Source organism: Heteronotia binoei, chromosome 7 (genome assembly GCF_032191835.1).
Source record: "Heteronotia binoei isolate CCM8104 ecotype False Entrance Well chromosome 7, APGP_CSIRO_Hbin_v1, whole genome shotgun sequence".
Classification (NCBI taxonomy): domain Eukaryota; kingdom Metazoa; phylum Chordata; class Lepidosauria; order Squamata; family Gekkonidae; genus Heteronotia; species Heteronotia binoei.
The window spans coordinates 113,075,922-113,096,608 of NC_083229.1; the positions used below are offsets into that span (position 1 = coordinate 113,075,922).

At 46.5% G+C, this 20,687-nt stretch overlaps 1 protein-coding gene and 1 non-coding gene across 5 annotated transcripts in view; both read left to right on the forward strand.

Annotated features, from left to right (window-relative positions):
- PHACTR1 (phosphatase and actin regulator 1) overlaps window positions 1-20,687 on the forward strand; it is a 635,410-nt gene that overhangs the window by 267,975 nt on the left and 346,748 nt on the right. The window lies entirely within an intron of this gene.
- Window positions 9,059-9,130, forward strand: TRNAA-UGC (transfer RNA alanine (anticodon UGC)). Its single transcript has one exon. It is a non-coding gene; the product is annotated as a tRNA-Ala (tRNA).

A 20,687-nucleotide genomic window follows, 5' to 3' on the forward strand; every position in this document is an offset into this window, starting at 1 on the left:
TGTAAGCTCTTGGAGGATTGGCTACATCAGGGGCATGTGGCCTAATATGCAAAGGAGCTCCTGCTACAAAAAGCGTCCTGCTTATATGTGCCCAACTGGACACTGACTTTTGCTTAACCTTACACCAGAACCATGTCACTAAATCTACATGGCACAGAACTTCTGTTGGCCAATTTTCCTGTGATTTGGGGGATCGTACTGAGACATATGCCTCAGGCTCTTGAAAACTCGGCCCCAGACTTTTTGCAGTTGTATAAGACTGCATTAAAATAGTATATCTTTATTACAGATGCGTATGATATGCTCCGGGGGTGGGGGGTTGAATTGTACTTAGAAGAAATTGCTATGTACCCTTTTGCTTTCTTGAATCCAGTTCTAAATGACTAGGGGAAAGGTACCATTTATCAACAAATGGGACTGACTTTTGAGTATGCATACTGAAGCATTTGGACCATAAACTTCCCTGACCAGCTCTTCTTTATTAGTCAAGTCAAAATTCTTTTCTGTATCCTTCTTAGTATACCAGAGAGATCATATACAGCAGGGGTCCCCAACCCCCGGTCCATGGACCGGTCCCGGTTCGTGGCCTGTTAGCAACCGGGCCACAGAGTGAGGCAGAGACCTTTGCCTACTCCACATTTAAAGATCCCCATGGGGGTAGCCTGGGGCAGCAAAAAACCCAACACCCCCACCAGTCTGTGGAAAAATTGTCTTCCACAAAACCAGTCCCTGGTGCCGAAAAGGTTGGGAGCCACTGATCTACAGTGCCGAAGAGTTTTGTGTTTCATGACTATTACAGGCAGCCTTTGGGCTGTTTATTAGGCAAGGCAGCTTGGATATACAAGCAAACCACAAGAGGGGTTGCTTGAGGCTGCATAATGAGGCCTGCATGCAACAAAGGTGTCTTATCTAGCTTTACTCCCTCTTTCTCTCTCTCTTTGGAGGCTGCCTGTCTCTGAAGCTATGGAGGGCTTCTTGATGCTGATCTTACAAATGTCCTGGATAAACCACACTCCAAACCATCCTCATACTCTCTTCCCTCCGTTTGCATAGTGTATTAGCCATGGCGCAGAGTGGTGAAGCTGCAGTACTGCAGTCCGAGCTCTCTGCTCACGACCTGAGTTCAATCCCGGCAGAAGCTGGGTTCAGGTAGCCGACTCGAGGTTGACTCAGCCTTCCATCCTTCTGAGGTCGGTAAAATGAGTACCCAGCTTCCTGGGGGGAAAGTGTAGGTGACTGGGGAAGGCAATGGCAAACTACCCTAAAACTAAAACTAAAAGGAAGTACTTCTTCATCCAAAAGGTGATTAACATGTGAAATTCACTGCCACAGGAGGTGGTGGCAGCCACAAGCATAGCCACCTTCAAGAGGGGGTTAGATAAAAATATGGAGCAGAGGTCCATCAGTGGCTATTAGCCACAGTGTGTGTGTATGTGTGTGTGTATATATATATATAATTTTTTTGGCTGCTGTGTGACACAGAATATTGGACTGGATGGGCCATTGGCCTGATCTAACATAGCTTCTCTTATGTTCTTATGTACCCTGTAAAAATTCTGCTGTGAAAATGTTGTAAAAGCAACATCACCCCAGAGTTGGAAACGACTGGTGCTTGCACAGGGGACTACCTTACCTTAATAACATCAACTGTAAACAAGAGTATTGCATTTCCCAAGTGGTGTGTATACCTTTCTAGTTGGAAGACGTGGCAATTATATGGACTCAAGCCCTCTTTTACCTTCCTTTTATCTTTAAAAAAAAATAGTTAAATTTACTCAAAAATTAAAAGTGTTGCAACGACACCAATAAAAAAGCAAAGGAGCTTAAATTAAATATAAGGTATAAAGTTCTTTAGGAATTTCTCTGTTCTTTGCCAGATAATTTAAAATAGGAGACCAGGTTCTTTTATACTTGGTAACCGTTGCTGGTGAAGGCAAGGAATTAAGATTAAAAGATTGACCGATTCCCCACTCGCCTTACGCTGCTCCCACGCTCTTCTTCTCAGCGGGGCTTCCATCCGATTTCACACTATCTGCCCCAAGGCTTCAACTAGCTTCAGCTTTTTCACACGGCAAACAGAAATCTCTAAAAACCAGTTTCTGTTTGCTACATGCAAAAGGCAAAGCTAGTTCCAGCCCCGGGGCAGATAGTGTGAAATCGGACGGAAGCCCCGCTGACAAGAGAAGCGTGGGAGCGGCATAAGGCGAGTGGGAAATGGGTGCTAGTTTGGCTAAAATATATTGTTCCCAGAGTCTGGAGTGCCAAGCCGAAACCAATGGAGCTGAAGGGGATTTCTGTTGAGAAGCAATCGCAAGTTTTGCAGCTGCTAGTAGGATACCAATAACCGATCGTTTCCACATTGGTGGATCATCTTTCGGAAGTAGTCCCAGAAGCAGATATTCAGGTGTATCATCTAATTGGATCTCGGTAATTGTGTAGATTGTCTTCAGCACCGTATGCCAAAAATACCGGAGTACAGAACAAGTAAGCCCACAGTGAAGGTAATCGCCCTCAGAATCACATTTTTTCCAGCATGCTGGGCTCATATCTAAGTTAGCATGCCTTTTCCTTTTATCATCGTTGATCCCATAAGGCATGCCAAGAAAGTGGGATAAAAGACATTATTTTAAATTAATTTTAAATGAATGCGCTGCTGATGTCCCCTCCTCTAGGGTTGCCACCCTCCAGCTATTACAGTTGATCTCCAGAACATTACTGCTTTGGAGGGTGGACTCTGTGGCATTCTATCCTGCTGTGATCCCTTCTCTCCCAGTCTGGTGTAGTGGTTAAGTGTGCAGACTCTTATCTGGGAGAACCGGGTTTGATTCCCCACTCCTCCACTTGCACCTGCTGGAATGGCCTTGGGTCAGCCATAGCTCTGGCAGAGGTTGTCCTTGAAAGGGCAGCTGCTGTGAGAGCCCTCTCCAGCCCCACTCACCTCACAGAGTGTCTGTTGTGGGGGGAGAAGATATAGGAGATTGTGAGCCGCTCTGAGACTCTTAAGATTCAGAGTGGAAGGCAGGATATAAATCCAATATTTTCATCTTCCCCTCTCCTAAACTCACCTTCCTCAGGGTCTAACCCCCCCCCCCAAAAAAAAAATATCCAGGTACTTCCCAGCCTGGAGCTAACAGCCACCCCCTCCACTTAACTTCCAATTTTCCCTTCAGAAGCTTCATTATGCAAATTGATACATTTACTATTGGTCAATGGGAGTTCAATATTTATTGATAAAGCATCAGAATAAGTGTTAAAAGAATGGAATTGCCTTTTTGTACTGTTCTGGTGAGCTTTTTAAACAAATCTTTCTCTGTTAACTGGTTGGAAGTTGACAGGAAAAAAATGAGGCATGGAATTTTCCCCCTTAAAGTTAAAAAATTGTCACTTTTGGTCTTTATGTTTGAGAATCCCACCGAAGGCTGTGCTAGAAGCTGCAGACTCCAGAATTATTAAGTATATGGGTAGGCAGAAGCCTGCAGTTATTCAACAGGCCGGGAAATGCACTCTGTGCATGCTCAGAAAGACTTATATAACGTAAGCTTCATTGCTGGAGCCCATTTCAGTCAGATGCACAAAGTCAGCAGATAAAGTAATACAACATGATGGGTACAGAGGGAAAACATTTATTTTAAAATATTTAACTTCTGCCTTTCTATTTAAAATAAATACAGTGGCCCAAAAAAAGTGAACCAAAGGCTTAAAAGGGTACAAATGGCAAGATGTTCAGCTTATGACACTTCACAAAAACGGGCAACACTTTAAGCAGAGCAGGCACATCTAAGTTTAGTAAGTTACAAAAAGTTCTAATGATACCTCATTGCTTCAGGCTTCCTGCATCCAGCAACATGGTCAAATATGGCTGCTGGCCACTGGCTGGAGAGTAGCAGTCTATTACCTTCCAGTCCCAGTTCCAAGAGAGAAGAGGCCCCATGCTCTTCAGAGCAAGCACTTTTGTTAATCCTCTGACTCCACCCACTTTACATTACTCTCCACCCCTTGTTACCTGGTCCACCCAGGTTTAGGCTTCTTTTCCTGTTGTCCCCAGGAAGCCTCTTTTCTATGAGGCATTCTGGGAAACCCCAATGTGTTCTGGGAAATCTCCAGCTCATTCCTGGAGATAGTCTCTGGGGCTGGTCTAGCCCAATGCTCTCCCCACTCTGTTTCTTGCCTAGAGGAGAAGGATGCCCATTGTCTCTTCAAGTAGCTCCATTAGCATCTCTTCAGAGGTAGCCCAGATGTTGCTGTAATGCCAGGGGCTAACTTCTCCCCCCCCCCCACTTCCTGCTTGTCTCTGAGCTCAGAGACAGAACCTTTTAAAGCTGGCTTGCCACCTCTCCAGGAGCAAGGCGTTTCTCCACAGGGTGTAACACCTGAACCAAGCAGAAGTTCATTGAGTATCCTTCTTTGAACTTCCGTTTGGGATTCGTGAACCAGCCAAAGTTTGGATTGAACTTTTGCTCCTAACATGGGTTCGGGTCTGTGCACATGCCTAATAATAACAGTTACCTACTCATGGATCCAAGTTGTGCTATTTATTTATTTGTATAATTTATGTACGTTATTTCTGACAGGGACTCAAGGCAGATTATACAGAGTGAGCTAATACAATCACAAAAATCAGGACATTCAAAAACCAATGTGTTAGCTAGCATTTTAGAAGTTCGGAGAGAGCCAGTTTGGTGTAGTGGTTAATTGCGCGGACTCTTATCTGGGAGAAGCGGGTTTGATTCCCCACTCCTCCGCTTGCACCTGCTGGAATGGCCTTGGGTCAGCCATAGCTATCACAGGAGTTGTCCTTGAAAGGGCAGCTGAAGTAAGAGCTCTCTCAGCCCCACCCACCTCACAGGGTGTCTGTTGTGGGGGAGGATGGGGAGGTAAAGGAGATTGTGGCCACTCTGAGATTCAGAGTATAGGGCAGGATATAAACCCAATATCTACTACTACTTCTTCGTCACCAGAAAGAACTGAAACATAGCATAACATTGAACGTTAGGAGCAAAATTTATACTTTGCTTGGGAGTGGCAAAATACCTTGAAGTGAATACCTTGAACCTTCTCTATCCTTCCTGTTAAAGCTGAAAAGATGGCATGTAAGAAGCTCTTGGATGTTGGCTCCTCTCTTCTCCTTAGTTCCTGTGTCACCTTGGCAACTCACCTTCCTTTGGATGCAGTGTCAGCACAAGACTGACAGCTTTGGTGACGTCGCTTCTGATTTAGGCAGCCATGCCAGCAACTTGAATCAGTTTGGCTTGTTATCTGTGTTTCCATAGCGCAACGTTTCCCACCAATATAATGAGCGCAGTAAGATGTGTTTTGGCCAACTGCCTTCACAACTTTAATCCCGTCAGTCTGGACACTGATATAAATTTGGTTGCTGCTTGCCAGAAACATCCATTATAGTTTGTGAATAGCGAGTGGAGTCTCCTTTTAGCTCAGATTTTAGGGTTGCCAACCTCCAGGTGGGGCCTGAAGATCTCCTGGTATTACAATTGATCTCCAGATGATCAAAATGAGTTCTACTAGGAAAAAATGGCTGCTTTGGAGTGTGGTCTCCATGGAATTATACCCTGTTGAGGTCCCCCCCCCCCTTCTCCAACCCTGTTCTCCCCAGGACTCAGCCTCCAGATATTTTCCACCCAGAGCTGGCAATCCCTCTAGTATTGCTCGAAATGTTACCATGACTAAGATTTGAGACATCTTGGTTTTGCTAAGTGTCTCACCCATGTAAGAATCCAGAGCCAGAGCCCAGACCTTGAATTCAGCAGGAGCTCACAGGAGCACAGCTCCTGAACCTTTCTGAGGGTTCCCCCTCCTCCTCCCCACTTGCCTACCTTGTCCATTGAATAGCAGGTGCAGCTGCATAGCAATCCCTGGATTAGAGAGCAGGCAGCCAGCCAGCCACCAGGAGCTTTGCCACGCCCCCTGCAGCCCTCATTAACCCCTGGAGAAACCCACGCCTCCCTTTTTCCACTTCTTATGTGATTTTGGGAAGTGGGTGGCTTGCTGGCCTTTTGACTATAGGGGGGTGGGGAGGCCCAGGAGAGCCCCAGGTGAGCGATGCCTGCTTGGACTGGCTGGATCTCTAGCAGGTCTCGCTTGCCTGGGGCTCTCCTTTCTTGTGTTGGGTTGCTTTTGGCTGGTGGGGGGGGCAGCATATGCTGTGCTCCTGATTCCCTGGTCTTCTTCCCAATCCCTTGAAATTTGCATACGAACACATTTGGCTGCCTTCGACCAAACCAAGCCATTGGTCCATCAACTGTGGCATGGTCTCCTCTGGCTGACAGTGGCTCTGCAGGTAGTAAATGATCTTTCCCAACACCATCTACTTGAGATCCTCTAACTGGTATGTCTCACTGAGTCATGGCCCCTCCTAGGGAGTGCAGGTCTCTTGCCGTAGTGGTAGAACCCCAGGTCTGGAGCCCCCTGTTCCCTGCCACTGCTCCACAGATCGGCAGGAGAAAATGGGGGGGGCTGGTAGTTCCCCCCCCCCCAACATTGCAACATCCCTTCTGTCTTGAACGGGACATGATGTCAATGTATCAGCATGATGCTCTAATGTGAAAGTCTATGGTAAAGCTCCATGCTAGAGTGTTGCATTGACGTCTTGATATCGATTACAGTTTGCTCCAGAAGTGGTTTTGCAACCCTGGGGATGTCTGAACCGATAGGTCTTTGCCGGGGCTTTTTGTAGCAGGAACTCCATTGCTAGGCCACACACCCCTGATGTAGTCAACCCTCCAAGAGATTACAGTAGGCCTGCCCTGTAATAAGAGCCCCATGAGTTTTTCAAGGATTGGCTACATCAGGTGTGTATGGCCTAATATGCAAAAGAGTTCCTGCTATAAAAAAAAGCCCTGGTCTTTGCCCCTCCAAATTTCCCAACCTTTGTCAGACTCCCCATGCTAGTGACAAAGCTCTGATGTCACTGAAATGAAACTTAGGTCTGCTGTCTCTCCCAGTCTTCTTAACCAATGCGGAGAGTCATTTTAACGATAAAACGGAATTGGGAACAGCCATGGTCACTACCCTGGACACCACCAGCCATGGACACCACCAAGAGCCAGTTTGGTGTAGTGGTTACGGGTGTGCACCCTTATCTGGGAGAACCGGGTTTGATTCCCCACTCCTCCACTTGCACCTGCTGGAATGGCCTTGGGTCAGTCATAGCTATTGCAGGAGTTGTCCTTGAAAGGGCAGCTGCTGTAAGAGCTCCCTCTGTCCCACCTACCTCACAGGGTGTCTGTTGTGGGGGAGGAAGGTAAAGGAGATTGTAAGCCGCTCTGAGACTCAGACCAATTTCCCACTCACCTTACGCCGCTCTCACATTCCTCTTCTCAGCGGGGCTTCCTTCCGATTTCACACCATCTGCCGTGGGGCTGCAGCTAGCATTGGCTTTTTCGCGCCGCAAACAGAAACTGGTTTTAAGAGGTTTCTATTTGCAGCGTGAAAAAGCCGACACTAGCTGCAGCTGTGGGGCAGATGGTGTGAAATCAAAAGGAAGCCCCGCTGAAAAGAGGAATGTGAGAGCGGCGTGAGGTGAGTGGGAAATCGGTCTGAGAGATTCGGAGTATAGGACAGGATATAAATTCACCACCATCATCTCCTCCTCCTCCTCTTCTTCTTTTTCCTTTCTTCCTCCTCCCTTCTCCTCCTCTTCTCCTCTTCCTCCTCCTCCTCCTCATCTTCTTCTTTTCCTCCTCCTCTTCTTCTTCTTCTCCTTCTCCTCCTCCTCATCTTCTTCTTTTCCTCCTCCTCCTCTTCTTCGCCTCCTCTTCCCCTCCTTCTCCCCTCCTCCTCCTCCTCTTCTTCTTCTCCTTCTTCTTCTCCTGCTCTTCTTCTTTTCCTCCTCCTCCTCTCCTCCTCTTCTCCTCCTCCTCCTCTTTTTCTTCTCTTCTCCTTCTTCTTCTCTTCCATCTCTTCTTCTCCTCATCTTCTTTTCCTCCTCCTCCCCTCCTCCTCTTCTCCTCCTTCTCTTCTTCTTCTTTTCCTCCTCCTCTTCTTCTTCTCCTCCTCCTCCCCTTCTTCTTTTACTCCTCCTCCCCCTTTTCTTCTTTTCCTCCTCCTCTTCTTCTTCTCCTCCTCCTCCCCTTCTTCTTTTACTCCTCCTCCCCCTTTTCTTCTTTTCCTCCTCCTCTTCTTCTTCTTTCTTCTTCTTCTTGACTAAAAAGCACCAAATAAAGCAGTAAATGTGGCCAAGGAAGGATTGTAGAAATCTGCCTGTAGAACTGAGGTTCTGTTGAATTCACGGAGCAGGACAGGCATCATACATAGCTTTGACTTGTTTCTTTTACCAGCCCCCAAATGTTTTTAGCCTCGTTTCCCAGTCAGGAGGAACTTAGCGAGTGGAGTACTAAGAGGCCTGAAGGGAGGAAAGTAGCTGCCGGCTGTGAGTGGTTTTTCTAAGTGATTGCTGTATTGAATTCAAAATGGAAAAGAGCACGTATCAAGTGGCCTGAGTGAGTCACCGGGATCTGGATGACTCAGTTCAGCGCTTTGAAATCCCGCATGATGGGTAAGTGACAAGCCCCCACAGCCGCCGTCTCCACAGATTTCTCGGTGGCAAGGAAGGAGCTGGAAGACCCGTGCGATGAAGTGACATTTAAAATGGCATTAGCGGTGTCAGGAACAATCAACGGTACCTTTACCAGTTTTCCTGAGCTGCATAGAGCTTCGTGGATAGCTGCACTTGAGTAATAATATAGGGTTTCCAACTCTGGGTTGGGGAATTCCTGGAGATTTTGGGGTGGAGCTTGGAGGAAGCAGGATTTGAGGAGGGGAGAGATCTTGACAGGGCCAGGGCTTTTTTTGTAGCAGGAACTCCTCTGCATATTAGACCACACACCCCTGATGTAGCCAATCCTCCCAAGAGCTTACACGGTTCATAGTATAAGGCCTACTGCAAGCTCCAGGAGGATTGGCTACATACAAGGGGTGTGGCCTAATATGCCAAGGAGTTTCCTGCTACAAAAAAAGCCCTGGGCAGGGCATTTATTTGCATTATTTCTAGTCTGCCTTTCTCACAGGGAACTCCAGGCAGATCACACAGAGAGATTGGGAAGGGTCTGTGGCTCAGTGGAAGAGCCTCTGCTTTGCACGCAGAGGGTCCCTGGTTCAATCCCTGGCATATCCAGTTGAAATGACCCGGTAGGAGATGATGTGAAAGACCTCTGCCTGAGACCCTGGAGAGCCACTGCTAGTCTGAGTAGACAATTTCAAGCAGGTGAATTTCAAGCAGGAGCTCCTTTGCATATTAGGCCATTCCCCCCTGATGTATCCAATCCTCCAAGAGCTTACAAAAAAGAACCTTCTAAGCTCTTGGAAGATTGGCTACATCAGGGGTGTGTGGCCTAATATGCAAAGGAGCTCCTGCTAGAATTCCACCCCTGTACAATACTGACCTCGAAGCACCAGTGGTCTGATTCAGTATAAGATATCTTCATCTATTCATTAGTTAGTACAATGCATTCAATAGGTAATGCACTAGGGACATTCGATAGGCAATGTACTAGGATCTAAAAGGTAGAACTAAAGTATAACATAAGTATTAACGTGACTCATTAAACGGTGCAAAAATTACATGACAGGATCTTGTTACAGTAGGCTATACACAGCAGTATAGACCAGGGGTGTCAAACATGCAGCCCGGCGGCCAAATCAGGCCTCCAGACAGCTTCTATCAGGCCCCCGAACAACAATGTGCAGTGCAGTGCAGTAGTCTAGTCTCAGTGTTACTGCAGCATGGATCCAGGTGGCCAGATCAGCTGTATCACAGTAAGGGACCATCTTAAGAGATTCCAGTTTGGTGTAGTGGTTAAGTGTGCGGACTCTTATCTGGGAGAACCGGGTTTGATTCCCCACTCCTCCACTTGCAGCTGCTGGAATGGCCTTGGGTCAGCCATAGCTCTCACAGGAGTTGTCCTTGAAAGGGCAGCTTCTGGGAGAGCTCTCTCAGCCCCACCTACCTCACAAGGGTGTCTGTTGTGGGGGAAGAAGATAAAGGAAATTGTGAGCCGCTCTGAGACTCTTAAGGGCGAGAAAGCATTTTTATTTTGAAGCTGTATTAACTTGCTTCTCCAACAATAAAGCTGGATCTACTATTATCCCAAGGCTTTTAACTCAAGTCAGCAAGAATCAATTGAACCTCATTGAAAGTGGGGAGAACAGTGTCGTTTAAGACCTCCACCTTCCCAATCATCATGACCGTTGTTGCTTCAGGGTTTCATTTCGGTGTGTTCACTTCTAGCCAGTTAACCATAGCAGCCAGCCAGCTATTTAGGAGGTCTATCGCAGGGGTCCCTAACCCCTGGTCTGTGGACCGGTACTGGTCCATGACCGGTTAACAACCGGGCCGCAGAGTGAGGCAGAGGCACCGCACCACCCCTTTCACCCACCCAGGTCCCAGACGGACGAAAGAGACAGTGCAGCCTCACTCCAAAGCACTACCTCTTTCATTCGCCCAGGCCCCAGGCAGGGAGAAGGGGCAGCACGGCAGTGACCTTCACCTACCCCTCATTTGAAGACCCCCATGGGGAGCAGTGATGGGGTGTGGATGTGGGGGAAGCCAGGGGCAGCGAAAACCCCAGCACCCCCACTGGTCCATGGAAAAATTGTCTTTCACAAAACCAGTCCCTGGTGCCAAAAGGTTGGGGGCCACTGGTCTATTGCATCACTAGGAGATTTGGATAAGGAGATATAGAGCTGTTTAGCAACAGCATATTGATGACAACTAACCCCCAAACTGCAAACGATTTGATCTTAGAGCTTCATAGAGAGATTGAAAAGCAAGGGGGATAGAATTATCCCCTGTGGAACCCTGCAATAGCAACCCTTTGAGTCTGACCTGTGACGAATAATGGGTATAAAAAGCAGCCATTTTCTCCTAGTCTGGGGATCTCTATAGTCTGGGGATCAGTTGTAATTTTGAGGGATCTCCAGGCCTCAGGTGGAGGTTGGCAACTTCGTCTTCCTCATTGACTCATGTTGGGTTTGAATAAAAACAGGCGCCTCTGTGGTCATGCTCTGAAATTAGAAGTTTCTTATTAAGCCATCTCTGCTAAAACACAGAATGGAGTGCTCAAAGATGAAACCTTGGAGGGCAGCTAGGCAGTGGGTGATTTCATTATTTTGCTGCCCCCTACAGGGTATCTAGAGATCTGCACCTGCATTGTTCAAATCAATCCAAGAGCACTATATTCAAATAATAAAGTGGGTGGTTTGTTCCAACCATGAAAGCAGAAGAAATAGACCACCCAGGGCTTTTTTTTTTTTTGAGCAGGAACGCACATGAATGCAGTTCTAGCTGGCTTGGTGACAGGGGCGTGTGGCCCAATATGCAAATGAGTTCCTGCTGGGTTTTTCGAACAAAAAGCCCTATGTGAAACGATGGTGACGCCAGGGGGTGTGGCCTAATATGAAAATGAGTTCACGCTGGGCTTTTTCTACCAAAAAAAGCCCTGAGACCACCCAGAGACAAGGCAGAGGTTTAATTTTTTTTTTCTGCAACTGTGCAGAAAAAGATGATTTTGCAAATTAATTAACGACAAGGAGGGAAAGACGCAAAATGAAGACTGACCTGCTTCCAGGAGATACAGAATGTATAGAGAAGCAGAGACCTTTAAAGCATAAGCTTTGTTAGAACATTGGGACAGCCAGGGACAGAAGCAGTGAAGATGACTCCCCCTTTCCCCTCCATATATTTGATTTCGACATGCAGTTATGGTTTGCAAAGAAAAGCAGCCCTTATGTATTTATTGACTTCTTTTATACCTCCATCTTTCTCCCCAATGGGGATCCAAAGCAGTTTACATCACTCTCCTCTTGTCCTTATATCTCCACAGGGTTAGGTTAGACTGAGAGTATGTGACTGACCCAAGGTCACCCAGCAAACTTCCACAGCTGCCTGGGGATTCCAAGCTGGGTTTCCCAGATCCTAGTAGGACATCCTAGCCACTCTACCACACTGGCTGTGTATGGAAAGGTTTCTGGGAGTAACTGATCTTGGAAAAACTATACTTCTGATTTAACATTGGGGTGTAGATGTTGCCATATCCACGAAAGCCACACCTTTGTTCACATCAGGCAGAAAGTTAGCAAAACTTGACTTCCGTCGCTCAGGGGCTTTGGAAGTCATTTCAAAGGCACAATCCGACGCAGAGTTGCCTCTGTTTGATTTCAGTGGGATAAGACTGGAGCAAGTCTGTAGAGGACTGTGGTGTTTGTGGAAAGCATTCAGTGCCTGAAATGTTAATTGAATAGAATTCCAAATTTATTTTTTTGCCATTCCAATTCTTTCAGAGGGAGAAGGGGACATATATTTTCGAAGCTAGAGCAATCCTGAGAGATGGCTGTCCAGGCTCTGTCCAGTCTTCTGGAAAACCTTCAGCAAGGAGTAAACCTTCTATAGAACTGTTTTGTATTGTCAAACTGCTGTCACCATAGACACGTGCCTTCCTCTAATCAGGGATCATTTTGTAGAAAAACAGGTGGTGGAGCTCATCCAGGGATTGTTATGCAGCTGCACATACTGTTCAATGGACAAGGAGGTGGAACTCTCAGAAGGAGGAGGAACTCTCAGGAGGAGGAGGAGGAACTCTCAGAAGGAGGAGGAGGAACTCTCAGGAGGAGGTGGAACTCTCAGAAATCCTGTGAGCTCCCACTGAATCTGAGGCCTGCCTCTAATACAGGAGTGTTGAACTCATTTGTTATGAGGGCCAGATCTGACATAAATGAGACCTTTATATGTATATATATAAACTTAAAACATACTTAAAATGTTAGCACTTGGTCTTAAAGGTGCTTTCTTTGTATTTCTCCCATAGGATCCAGGGAACTGGGCAAAGGAAGCTCTGGCTCTTTCCTTCCTTCCCCAGGGGACTGGTAGGGGAGGAGCCTCAGCCAATAGAAGGAAGAGAGGCTTGGCTCAGTAGCTCTGCTGTGCGATTGAGAGAGCCTGAAAAAAACAAACTTTGCCTCCCCTACCCTTCCTCCCCAAGGGAGGAGCCTCAGCTAATGGAGAAACGAGAGGTTTTGCTCTGTAGCTCCTGTGCAGTTCAGCAAGCCTAGCAGTTATGCAGAAGGAAGCAAGATTTAGGGAGAAGGAAGCAGGTGACAGCTAGTTGCTGGGGAGGCTGATAGGAACCCTCTGGAGGCCTGATCCGGCCCCCGGACTGCATGTTTGACACCCCTGCTCTAATACAAATTCATTAGCTCTTCGAAGCAGCCGAGAAGTCTTCAACTTCTTGCAGATGACAGACCTTCGGGTCTTTGATCATGTGCCCAGGACCCGCCCTGTCACTAGACAAACTAGGCGATTGCCTAGGGCGCCGGCCTTCTGGGGGCACCAAATTGGGTACCCCCATGTGACTCTGTGACATTATCAGTGGAGGGGGGGAGCCAGAAGTTAGCCTTGCCTAGGGTGCCAGACAGTGTAGGGGAGGGATGGGGAACGTCAGGCCTGAGGGCCATTTGTGGGCCTTGAGATCACTTGGTCTGGCCCTTGGGGACTGCTGGGCCGAGCCACGAGGTGGCCTCCCTGGGGCCCGGCTGGCTGGCAAGGATCATGAGGCCCAACCGCACTGTGCAGCTGTGAAGGACTGCTGCTGAGGTATGTGGGTGCCTTTAAAGGTGTGCTGGGAGCAGCTGCAGTTTCCACATGAAAGGAGGGAGGGAGGGGTGGCAGCAGTGGGGGGTGAAAGCCAGCTGCCACCAGTTCAGTTTGCATGTGATTATCCCAGATAGTGTGGCCAATGAGTGTGTGACCTAATATGCTAATATTAGGGGGTGTGGTCTAATATGCCTGGACCTAGTGCTGCGGGCCAGTGTATGTATGTGCTGAATTAGGCTCTCCCCACATGGCTTTAAATAGAAAAACAATTATTTGCATTAATTTTGCCAGCCTGAATTGTTCTCCCTTAGCGGAGTACTGTTTTTTAAGTTGATAATTTTGTATGGCCCGCGAATGATGCTATAAATATCCAAATGGCCCTTGGCAGAAAAAGGTTCCCCACCCCTGGTCTAGGACCAGCCCTGCATGTGCCTCTCTGTTTTCTCCAGGCTACATATGCCTCCTTCTTTCAGCTTAGAAACACATAACTTTGAAGACCCTGGTGTGTTGGTATGTGGTATAGGACTTAAAAGGTGACTGGCTGTATTTCCATTGTTCCAACGAAGCTTGTCCTACTTAGAGTAACTCAGGAGTTTTCAGATGCCAAGGACTTCATCAGCTGATCTCTCTGATTCTGGTGAGAGCCAGTTTGGTATAGTGGTTAAGTGTTTGGACTCTTATCTGGGAGAACCGGGTTTGATTCCCCACTCCTCCACTTGCAGCTGCTGGAATGGCCTTGGGTCAGCCATAGCTCTCGCTGGAGTTGTCCTTGAAAGGCAGCTGCTATGAGAAGAAGATGAAAGTATTGGATTTATATCCCGCCTGCCACTCCGAGGCTCAGAGTCTCAGAGCAGCTCACAATCTTCTTTATCTCCCTTCCCCACAACAGACACCCTGGAAGGTGGGTGAGGCTGAGAGGACTCTCACAGAGCAGCTGCCCTTTCAAGGACGTCTGAGCCCCACCCACCTCACAGGGTACCTGTTGTGGGGGAGAAGACAGAGGTGGCCAACGGTAGCTCTCCAGATTTTTTTGCCTACAACTCCCATCAGCCCCAGCCATTGGCCATGCTGGCTGGGGCTGATGGGTTGTAGGCAAAAAACATCTGGAGAGCTACCGTTGGCCATAGGAAATTGTAAGCTGCTCTGAGTCTCTTGATTCAGAGAGAAGGGTGGGGTATAAATCTGCAGTCTTCTTCTGCTTTGACCCCCCCCCCCCACCCCGCCCATGACTGACAACAAGAAGTTGTTGATACCTGGAGAACTCCAGTACCAAAGCATACCAGAAACTTTCTGCTCCAGCTACTCCTACTCACTTGCTATTCTTGGTGAACGCTTCTCTGCAGTCAAGACATCAGCGTCAAGCTTTTATAGTCTCCTACGTGCAATGAAATTTCACTCACTCACTTTCTTTTGTCTTACTTTTAGAGACCCATTTTCTACTTATCACTGCATTCTTCTTTCCTGGCAGTTTTGATGATTTCTGAGCGCTGCAAGAGTTTGGCTCTGATATTCCATTTGCTGTTAAGTCTTGCTACCTACCTGTTGGGCAGAGTAGAAGCTTTTTCCTTTCGTTATTGTATCAGTGCAAGGGAGGCAAAGTTTGCCATATTGTAGCTTCCAAGCTGATTATACCTTTTTCTAAAAAAAAGAAATTATAGCTGGTTTCAGAAGCTTTTCTGGTAGGAAAGATGAACTTTGTGTCAAGAAAACAGACCTCTAGTCAATTTCTTGTTCTTTCATTAGACCTAGAATCAGGCCTCAGATTCAGCAGGAGCTCACAGGAGCACAGCTCCTGAACCTTTCTGAGGGTTCCCCCTCCTCCTCTCCACCTACCTTGTCCATTGAATAGTAGGTGCAACTGCATAACAATCCCTGAATTAGCAGAGCAGGCAGGCAGCCAGCCACCAGGGCCTTTGCCACACCCCCATAGCCCTCATTAACCCCTGGAGAAGCCCGCACCACCCTTTCTCCACTTCTTATGTGATTTTGGGCAGTGGGTGGCTTGCTGGCCTTTTGAATGGGGGGGGGGGCGGCCCAGGAGAGCCCCAGGTGAGCAAGGCCTGCTTGAGCTAGCTGCATCTCTAGTCAGCCCAAGCAGGCCTCGCTCACCCAGGGCTCTCCTTTCTTGCATCAGGTTGCTTTTGGCTGGGGGGGGGGGCGGCATATGCTAATGAGTTATGCTAATGAGCGCTACCATCTATTTTTCTACAAAATGACCCCTGCCTAGAATTAAACTTTGGTTCAGGCTTCATATCAAGACTTAGACCAGGAACATAGGGAACAGATCAAAGGGAAACAGCTGGGGTTTTGTCATGAGAAAAGTTGACAAGCCTGACTTGGTGCTTTAGTAACCATTTGGTTACGGGGATTTGTGGAGCTAACGCACACCTCACTTATTTTGATGCTTGACCTACACTACAGAGAGAAGCATCCTGTGGTAAAACTGCGTGACATTTCCCTCAGAAGTATCATAAAATCATAAACACTGGTAGGACTAGTAAACCTTTCAACAGTCTCTTTTAGGTGTCATCTATGGAGCAGAGGTCCATCAGTGGCTATTAGCCACAGTGTGTGTGTGTGTGTGTGTGTGTATAAATTTTTTGGCCACTGTGTGACACAGAGTGTTGGACTGGATGGGCCATTGGCCTGATCCAACATGGCTTCTCTTATGTTCTTATGTGACACAGAGTGTTGGACTGGATGGGCCACTGGCCTGATCCAACATGGCTTCTCTTATGTTCTTATGTGACACAGAGTGTTGGACTGGATGGGCCATTGGCCTGATCCAACATGGCTTCTCTTATGTTCTTATGTGACACAGAGTGTTGGACTGGATGGGCCATTGGCCTGATCCAACATGGCTTCTCTTATGTTCTTATGCTTCTCTGCTGAGCCATCTTGTTATCACAGGTCTATGTTAACATGACATAGCTGGTCTGGTTTCTGATTGGACAGAAGGGCCCCCTCTGCCCTTTTAAATCTTTGACGTTAAAACAGTTGGTATTATGGTTCTTTCGGTAGCAGCTAACAGGAGGTATGATGAGCTGTCCTTAGAAGGTACCAGGTATACAACTGACACATATACTGAAAGACATGCGTGACATTTCCCTCAGAAGTATCATGAAATCATAAACACTGGCAGGACTAGTAAACCTTTCAACAGTCTCTTTTAGGTGTCATCTATGCAAAGAGGAAGGCAAAGGCAAGGCATTTGACATGCTGGTACACACGTGTGCTGGAAAACGCATGTCTTTTATTTGCAAAGTTCTTCTGTCATTGCTGTTTTTAAGAAGTTAAAACTGCCATTTGCTGCCCCAGTAAAAATGAGTTTTTTACCACCCTGGAAAACATGAATCAATTCCATGAAGGCATTAACATTTCACTGTTTAAAACTGTTCCGTTCTGTTCAGTCATCTGTTCTGTTCTTGTTTGCAGGGGAATTAAATCAGTTTTATGACTGAATAAAACAATAAAGACTGCATCAAAATAAAACTGGCAGAAATGTTAACATTTGCAGTTTACTAGATTGTATACTGAACTCTTCATCTGTGCTTGTTTGTTAATATGATTTTGGAAAAATATTGCTAAAAGATTCATATGACATCTTAACAAAATTCAAACAACTAGGCAGTCAGCATTTCATCTTCTGTCTCATTTAGAACTTGGCTTGCGAATGTTTAGCAGAAATCGTTATTCGTTCTGATCTCTCTGTTTGTTGCAAGACATTTTATAACTCTTCTTCAGACTGACATTGCTTTTTGCCGTATCTGTTTTAAAAGGCTCTAGGTTTTTTTTTAACGTGAAAGCTAAAAATGCATATCTTTTAAAAGAACAGCAGTGATTGCCATGTGCCCATCTTATCTGTCACAATAGTATGTAAAATGGTGGTAGAAAGTGTCACCAAGTTCAACCTGGCATGGCAACCCCATAGGGTTTTCCAGGGCTTTTTTAAAGCAGGGACTCACAGGAATGCCGTTCCGGCTGGCTTGGCATCATGGAGTGTGGCCTAATATGCAGATAAGTTCCTGCTGGGCTTTTGCTACCAAAAAAGCCCTGTGCGAAACAATGGTGATTCAGGGTTTGTGGCCTAATGTGCAAATGAGTTCCTGATGGGTTTTTCCTACAAAAAAAGACCCCGGTTTTCAAGGCAAGAGATGTTCAGAGGTGGTTTGCTGTTCCCTGCCTTTGCACAGCGACCCTGGTTATTTTCTTGGTGGTCTCCCATGCAAATACTAGCCAGGGCTGACCCTGGCTTCTGAGATCTAACAAGACCAGACTTGCCTGGGCTGTCCAGGTCAGAGCAATATGCAAGATACACATGCATTTTCCTTTTGGGTATCCAAGCTGAATATAAGATGTTCCCCCCACCACCAAGCTGTGTTTAGTCTCCGTACCACTTCGTACGTGAACTCTCTCAAACAAACTGTCCATGAAAAGGATGCAGGGAGGGTTGCCAGTTCTGTAAATGGAAATCTTTGACATGATTCGTTGTCTTTGCTGAGAATCAGTCGCTGGAGCTGCAGCCCAGTCACCCTGTCCAACAAAGAACATGGTCTGGAAAGGACTGTTCTTTGTTAGCCTAGATTCAGGTGGCAGAGTTGAATCCTAATGATATGGTTTCATGCGTTTGTTGTGGTACTAAACAAACAATGTGCTAAATTCACAAGAAAGTATTCTGTTTGAGGTATGCAAGTGAACATCGACTAGTTTTTCTGAAAGGTCTCTTGTCAGGTTGTGGAGGGCCTGAAGCCCCTGCCTGGCTACCAAAATGTTCTGCAACCCAGGGCTTTTTTTGTGGCAGGAACTCCTTTGCATATTAGGCCGCACACCCCTGATGTAGCCAATCCTCCTGGAGCTTACAGTAGGCCCTGTACTAAGAGCCCTGTAAGCTCTTGGAGGATTGGCTACATCAGAGGGGTGTGGCCTAATATGCAAAGGAGCTCCTGCTGCAAAAAAGTCCCGATGCCAGATGCTGCTCATACACTTAAGCGTTTGCCTGTCCAGTTCTTCAAGCCTTTCTGTTACTACTGCACAGCTCTTGTTTAAACCCACCTCCAATAAACAGGTCATAGAGAAGCCCAGATCAGCAAGTTTCTTGTCCAGAGCTGGAATAGGTGTCTGATGGAAGCCAGCCCACCGTAGCTGGAAGGGAGTCAGAAAGAGAGAGGGACTTCCAAGTCCTTTCCCCAAAGCTAGCTTGTTGCAGGAACTGGTAGCACATTTTTATAATACAGAGGTAGCAGAAAGAGTCCATTGTTACTTTTTTGTTGATCAACTACATTATGTGTGAAGTTTCCACGTTTACAGCACAATGCAACTCTCTGTTTCTCCCTTAAACTGCCATTTACGATAATTCATGAAGAAAAAGAAGTTAATGTCTAAAAGTTTGTTTTGACAACTTTTGATTCTTGGTAATAAGTATCTCAGTACAAAAATAAAATAAAAATAAAGCAGTCAAGTTAAGTGATGATCAAAACCCCCAAATCTATGAAAAAGCTCAATTATCTTAGAAATACAGTAAGTATGAAGTCTGCAGTTCTTGTTTGATGGACACTTCTAATTTTCCACAGAGCTCTGAATATATTGAAGAGAGTCCCCAAATAACCATTTAAGGAGGGAGTGAAGTGTGTGTGTGTGTGTGTAGATGATGGATGGATGGATGGATGGATGGATGGATGGATGGATGGATGGATGGATGGAGGAAAAATGTTAAGAGAGATTGAAATGTGGTCAGTGTATGTTCACTAAAGTTTGTTTGTGTAAGGGAATGCTATATTGGGAACTTTGTGAAGAAATCAGCCAGGTTATAGTTTGCCTGAAAGATTTCTTGCAAAAAAGGTCTTTCATGATAAACGGAACAGCTGGAGTTCTTTGAAGCTCATGGCGTTTTTGAGACAAAGGATACTGGTCTGCTTACTCTTATGCCCCTGGTTGCAGAAGTGCTGCTAAATCAAAGCCTTGTGATTCAATATGGAGGCATTCTTATGAGGAGTTGTATCGATTGCGTAGTATGAGAACAGACACCACCATTGATCAAATTGTCCCATACCCTAAAAAGTCTATGCCATAGCATAACGTTGCATAAAATGCTCAAGGGCACTTTCCTTTGATTATTATATTTAGGGAATATAGAAGTAGGGGAGGGGAAGTATTTTTTTAAACAAACAGTACTCTTAGTCAACATAAGACTCAGCAATCCATGATTTCAGGCACTCTTTGAGAATATACAGATTTTCCTTCAGCCTCTTCAGGGTTTTGTGTTAGGGTGCATCCCTTTAAATATATGTATATATATGACTGTGGCACATCCCACACTTAGAACCATCTTGCTCAAGACAAGGGCCTTTTCTTTAAAAAAAAAAGTTGAATAGGCAATAGTGTCTACATTTAAGAAGAAGATATTGGATTTATATCCCACCCTATACTCTGAATCTCAGAGACTCAGAGCAGTCACAATCTCCTTTACTCCCCCCCCCCCCGTCACAACAGACATCCTGTGAGGTGCGTGGGGCTGAGAGGGCCCTCCCAGAAGCTGCCCTTTCAGGGACAACTCCTGCGATAGCTATGGCTGACCCAAGGCCATGCAAGCAGAAAAGAAGGGAATCAAACCCGGTTCTCCCAGATAGGAGTCCATACACCTTTTAAATGCCTTCCCTTCATTGGAAATCATGGAGGATGGGGGCACCTTCTTTTGGGGCTCATAGAATTAAACCCCCTGGTCCAATCCTTTTGAAACTAGGTTGTTGTTTTTTTAGGAGAGGCACCAGATGCTGTGCTGAAAATTTGGTGCCTCTGCCTCAAAAAAACAGCTCCCCTGAGAGTCCCACATATCCACAGATTGATTCTCCATTATACCCTACGGCAGGGGTGGCCAATGAACATATGAAGCTGCCTTATACTGAATCAGACCTTCAGTCCATCAAAGTCAGTATTGTCTTCTCAGACTGGCAGCGGCTCTCCAGGGTCTCAAGCTGAGGTTTTTCACACCTATTTGCCTGGACCCTTTTTTGGGGAGATGCCAGGGATTGAACCTGGGACCTTCTGCTTCCCAAGCAGATGCGCTACCACTGAGCCACCGTCCCTC